The sequence below is a fragment of the Cyprinodon variegatus genome, unplaced genomic scaffold (genome assembly GCF_000732505.1).
Source record: "Cyprinodon variegatus isolate N-32 unplaced genomic scaffold, C_variegatus-1.0 Scaffold492, whole genome shotgun sequence".
Classification (NCBI taxonomy): Eukaryota; Metazoa; Chordata; class Actinopteri; order Cyprinodontiformes; family Cyprinodontidae; genus Cyprinodon; species Cyprinodon variegatus.
The window spans coordinates 263,728-269,748 of NW_015150945.1; the positions used below are offsets into that span (position 1 = coordinate 263,728).

General features: G+C 39.8%; 1 protein-coding gene across 1 annotated transcript in view; it reads left to right on the top strand.

The window, feature by feature from the left end:
* Nucleotides 1-359: 359 nt before the first annotated feature.
* The window catches only part of LOC107094591 (VPS10 domain-containing receptor SorCS2-like), a 185,639-nt gene continuing 179,977 nt past the window's right edge, over nucleotides 360-6,021 (top strand). Inside the window, exon 1 of the mRNA XM_015390304.1 lies at nucleotides 360-455. The gene's annotated coding sequence lies outside the window, so the exon portion shown is untranslated. The remainder of the gene's footprint in view (nucleotides 456-6,021) is intronic.

Sequence of the window (6,021 nt, forward strand, 5' to 3'; positions counted from 1 at the left end):
AGGTAGGTTCTAGTTTGTTTCTTTGCTAGATTTGTCCTCTTTTGGTCTATTTTTTCTGAATTTTGAGTCCTTGAGTCCAAAGGAACTTTGGGAAAATAAATGAATTATACTTTTTGTACACTTTCCTGACCGGTTGGTCGCTCACACTGCCAGGGGTGAGACTTCAGATTTCAATACCAACCATAATGTATGGTGGTATCAGCATCAGGAAATCAATCAACCCATTGAAACTAACTATGGCACTTTACACTATATAAACCTCCATGAAGTATTTAATCAGTGAATGTAAACGTCTCAGCTTAACTGTAAACCAAATGACTAACTTCAGATTCTTTATTTCTTTCTGTCTTTCAAGGTCCACTGATTATGGAACAACCTACACCAAACTCAACCTGATACCGGGGACAACCGTTGTGGTGACAAGTTTCTACATCTGTCCTACCAACAAGAAAAAGGTAAGATAAGTTTTTTGTAAGAGGTTTGAGAGATTTAAACAACAATGGTTCAAATCTCTTTGGTATCATCTATTCAGCAAACCCTCATCAATAATTCTCCATCTACATATGCCGGGTTGACCATTTCCCTGTTGGCTTCATTTATTCCTTTTATACAGCAGAAACCTGTGGAAGTTTTGTGTTCTGTTTATTTTTTGAGGTTGTATTTTATGTTCTGGGATTTTTCCATATAAGGTTTTGATTTAGAAACTTCTTTACTTGGTCTTGCCTTATCCTTGTAATAGTTTTTCTATTTTGGTCTTGCCATTTTTACATTATTAGTTGTTTTTTTCTTGCTCTTCAGTTTACTCTTTAGCCCCTTTCTTAAAATCTATCTTAGTTCAGCTTCTTGTAGTGTCAGCTCTCATTTGTTAGATCTTTCCATCCATCTTGCTCTAGTTCAGTTATGATTTGTTGTTTTCTTTCAGTTTAATAAGTCGTATCACATTCAGCTGCCATCATCCTTGGCATCTTATCATGTAAATCAGGTTACCAAGTGATCAGCTTTGTTTGCTCATGTCCATTACCACAGATTTCTTGTCCGTTTTCTTTCTCTCTTCAGAGTGGTTAATGGTGGTACAATGTATTGTTTCTCTGAATGACTAATGATATGCCTTGTTCCACACAATACCTGCTTTGTAACCTGTACATTGCAAAAAAAATTATCTTAATAAGTAATTTTTTCTTAAAAAAGGTGCATTTTGTCTTAATTGAGGAGGTGAGACATTTTGCCAATTGAACAAGACAATTTACTTATTTCAAGTGCATATTATCTAATTATCTTATTTTAAGAGTAAAAACACTCATTCAATTTGCAGATCACCTTGTTTACCTGCTGAAATTAAGGGTAAATACACTTAATTTAAGAAAATTTTACTTATTTCTAGATCGTTTTTGCAGTGTATCTGGATGTTAGCTTACTTTTGCATGAAAACTTCTCCACACACCAGTCTATCTCACCCTGCTTGTATAAGGGTCCTTCCAAGCTCCAAATTTCCTAACAATATGTTTCTTTAGCCTTTCAAAGCAAATATATGATGAAAATAATGCCTTTAGCACTAATGAGTATTAAGTTGCTATGAAATATTATCTATTAACTTAGAAGAAAAACATTGTCCGTTAAGCAAAATCAATGTTGCATCTAAATATCTTGAGTCCAAAAGGATAATTTAGCAGCAGTGGAAGAGCGGCAGTGGTGGCCATAATAGGTGCAAGCTGAGTTGTGCTGGCACTTAGGAAGGAGGTAGGAATAGGAAGCAGTAGGCTTCCTAATGGTAATCCAGTTAGCATAGGGACCTTCTGACATCCCTAGGTGCTGTTAAGAGCTATACGGTTGCCCACAGTCCTTTAAATGCCAGGACATAGCCCACCTTAGGTAGTTTAAAAAAATATTTTTTTTTATGACATGTACTGTGTGAGACATGCAGATATCATTATCTTCATACACTGAAAAAACTATCTGGAAATAAGTGAACACTTCTTAAATAACATATTTTTCGCCTTAATTTGAGTGGGTAAATAACATGATTTGCCTATGGAATGAGTATTTTTACTCTTAAAATAAGACAATTAGATAAAATGCACGGGCTGCTCAGTGGCATTGTGGGTAGCATTGCTGCCTTGCAGCAAGAAGGTTCTGGGTTCAATTCCCTTCCCTTCAATTCCCTTCCCGGGGTCTTTCTGCATGGACTTTGCATGTTCTCCCTGAGCACGCGTGGGTTCTCTCCGGGTACTCTGGCTTCCTCCCACAGTCCAAAAACATGAGTGTTAGGTTAATTGGCTTCTCTAAAGTCCCCTTAGGTGTGAATGTGTGTGTGATTGGTTGTTTGTCTCTGTGTTGCCCTGCGATGGACTGGCAACCTGTCCGGGGTGGACCCTGCCTCTCGCCCGTTGACAGCTGGAGATAGACACCAGCACCCCTCCCCTTACTTGGGACACTGGAAAAAATAAAAATCTATATAAGTCATTTTTTCTTAAAATAAGTGCATTTGGTCTTTGATTGAGGAGGTAAAAGAGGAATTTTGCCAACGGAACAAGAAAATGTACATTTAAAATAATAAAACACAACTGCGTTTTCTTATTTCAAGGGCATATTATCTACTTATCTTATTTTAAGAGTACAAAAACTCATTCCATTGGCAAACTATCTCATTTACATACTCAAATTTAGGGTAAATACACTTAATTCAAGAAATTTTTCCTTATTTCTAGGTCCTTTTACCAGTGGATAAGCTTGTTTGAAAATGGATGGATGGATAAAATGCACTTGAAATAGGACAGTGCTATTGTTTTTTTTTTTCTTATTTTGAACACAAATTGTCTTGTTCCATTGGCAAAGTGTCTCAGGTACCTCCTCAATTCTAGAAAAAATACACTTATTTTAAAAAATTATTTTTTTACACATACACTGCTTTTCTGCAGTGTATGTTTTGAGTCTTTAGCCGTTTGCTACATTTGTGTTTTGTAGTTCTTTGTACATAAGGCTCAAATCTCAGTTTGACCAGGGTCATTATTTTGCTTGTACATGTAATGATGTTCAAAAGGCAGAATGCTGTCCAGATTCAGCACAGCAGTCAGAAGTCCCTCCCCTACCCTGGATAGTGTTCTAACTCTTGACCCCACGAAGGGTGAAGGAAGGTGGGATCTGCTGCTCAAATCTTCGATTTCATGAGAGTAACTCAAAGATGCATAAATCTGGCGAAATATCCCTGTGTGCCTGGTTTTGAAGAAGAAATAGCAATATAATGTAGCTAAATGATCAAAAATGTTATTTAGCACGATCTGCTGTAGTTCCTGATTATTAAAATTGAAGATACATATCACCTGTGGATTACAAATCCTGGCCATTTAGAGTGAATAATCACTGAATAAATGTAGTTTTAGGAATTTAAACTTTACATAATGATTAAATAAAAGAGGGCATTCCTTTTTCATTTATAAAAATGTTTTCATTTTTTTCTTTGATAATTTTAGTAACGCTTTTTTGAAAAACAGAGCTGAAATTTTTGCATAACTCAGAGGTTATTGTGCTGCCACTGCATGTCGGCACTCCCCTTGATGTTAACCTCTACATTTTCAAATCATTGCTCTCTCTTGCTGTCAAAAGTTCGACACCCTTTGGCCAAAACTCTTCCACCAAACTAACAGCTATTCAGTCTGTGGGCAGCTGCTGTTCCACTTCGAATATAAAACGAGTAGATAAGCTGCAGCAGGAGCCGAAAGGTACAGTAGGTGACCTAAGCTCAGACACAGCTGGACTGCCAACTGTGGCGGCTGCTCTGATTGTCGGACGTTATCGCCGGGGGTCCAGAGTTCTTCCGATCGATGAAGAGATTAGATCGAGTCACTTTCTTTTTTTTTCCACCATCTGCTCGTAGTCCTCGCTCCAAGTGTCTGCGAGGGATCTTCCACCTCATATGCACAGAAACACGGACCACACACGCACATACGCACATACACACACTGCACAGTCATAGACCAGACAGTGTGAGAGCATTTAATTGCATGGGAATGAAGTCATCCTAATTCCCTACAGGGACAGCCGCAGAGACAAGAGAAAGGGAGTGATTGGCGGTGAGAGTGTGTGTTGTGACAGTAGGAAGTCTGGGAAGAGGTGCTGGGATCAAGCTGCTCCTTAAACACACCCCCGGGCCTGTCAGGAGGCGAGTGATGGAAGCTCAGGCTCAGTGCTGCATGCTGAACGTACTGTAGGTGTGTGTGAGCTGTTGTTAGAGGGAAAAAAAAGGATTTTGGTTAAACACAGCAGATGGAGGGACGTATCTTTAAGCTTTGTGGCAGATCATCAGCTGCTTGGGTCACTTGTAACTCACCCTTTCTTCCTATTTTTCTTTAGCACAAAAAGTCATCCTGTTTCAAAGATGACCTAGCTCACAACTGAGACGTCCATCCCTTCATGGTCTTTGATCAATAAGGCTAATCATGTAAGAAAACGGCAGACAAGCGGGTGTGTAAGCTCTGAGGAGGGATTACACAGGGTAAATGGATCTCATGGAAAAGGTGCGAGGGGCCTCAGGTAATCAATAGGACTTGAGGCAATTAGAACAAGGTGAATCTTCAGACGGAGACAGTTTCAGACTCCCATTCTCCAATTCTTTCGGGGCTCCATTAAGGTTCTGCTTAAGATCTCTGCAAGAAAGGGCTCACCGGGACTCGTGATGCTTTTCAGCACCAGTAAAGGCAACAAGTAAACTTTGAGCTGAGAGGCTTTGTGTACCCTCCATCAGAAAAACACTCTAGCTTCCTCTGGATGCCCGTCAGCTGCACAAGTCAATTTCCCTGTTAAGTGCTTAGCATTTGGTCTGAATGAAAGTTCAAGTGCATGCTAATAGCTTCCACAGGTGTTATTATGATGGCACTACTCTGGATCATTCCGAGTCATCACTGATGATGAAGGTGTCAGAGCTTCCCTGCAGTGTTTAACAATTTATAGATGAATTAAAGCATCATTTAATTTCTAGCTTTGAAACATATATAGAGATTTCTTTAGCTCTTAGCATTACTTTCTTAACAGTGACAATTTACTGGAATGGACTTGAAAGGATGAGATTCATACATTTTTAGACATATTACTGTATAGTTGTGTTTTAGCTTTATAATAAGGCTGTATTCATTCATTCTTATATAGCGCCAATTCACAACACGTACTCTCAAGGTACTTTACAATTTAACCAGATCATACAAACAAATGAATTCAAAGCTTTCTATCCAAGGAAAACCAATTGATTGCATCGACTAACATTAAGCATGCTTGTAGTGACAGTGGAGAGGAAAAACTCCTTTTTAACAGGAAGAAAACCTCCAGCAGAACCAGGCTCAGTGTGAGCGGCCATCTGCTGAGGCCGACGGGGGTTCAAGGAGATAAAAGCAGACATACAGAAAGAAGCAGGGATACAAAAGGCAACTGTAAACCAGCTCCACTGGCGGCCCAGTCCAGGAAACACACAGCCAGGCAGATGAGCTCCAAGCCAGTTCCCATGTCAGAGGATGAAGAGAGCACATCCAGCCATTTCCCAATTCTAAAACAAGCATGAAGAAAGGCTTTCAAGAAAGAAATCCCAAATTCACCCATGAAATCATGAGATGATACCATTCATTGAAAACAGAAACATCATGCACAGCTGCATGGTCTTTCTGCATGGAGNAAAGAAATCCCAAATTCACCCATGAAATCATGAGATGATACCATTCATTGAAAACAGAAACATCATGCACAGCTGCATGGTCTTTCTGCATGGAGATTGCATGTTTTCCCCTTGCATTGTAGGGTTTTCTCCGGGTAGGTTAATTGGAGTCTCTAAATTGACCTGGGGTCTGAGTGTATATGTGCATGGTTATACGCCTTTGTTTGTCTCTGCGTTGCCCTGCAACAGACTGGTGAGTCTGGGTGTATTCCGCCTTTTTCCCATAGACTCCCAGAGATAGGCCCCAGCCCCACCGTGACCCTGACGGAATACGTAAAAGAAGTTGGACGGATGGATGGATGGACAGATGGATGGATGGATGGACA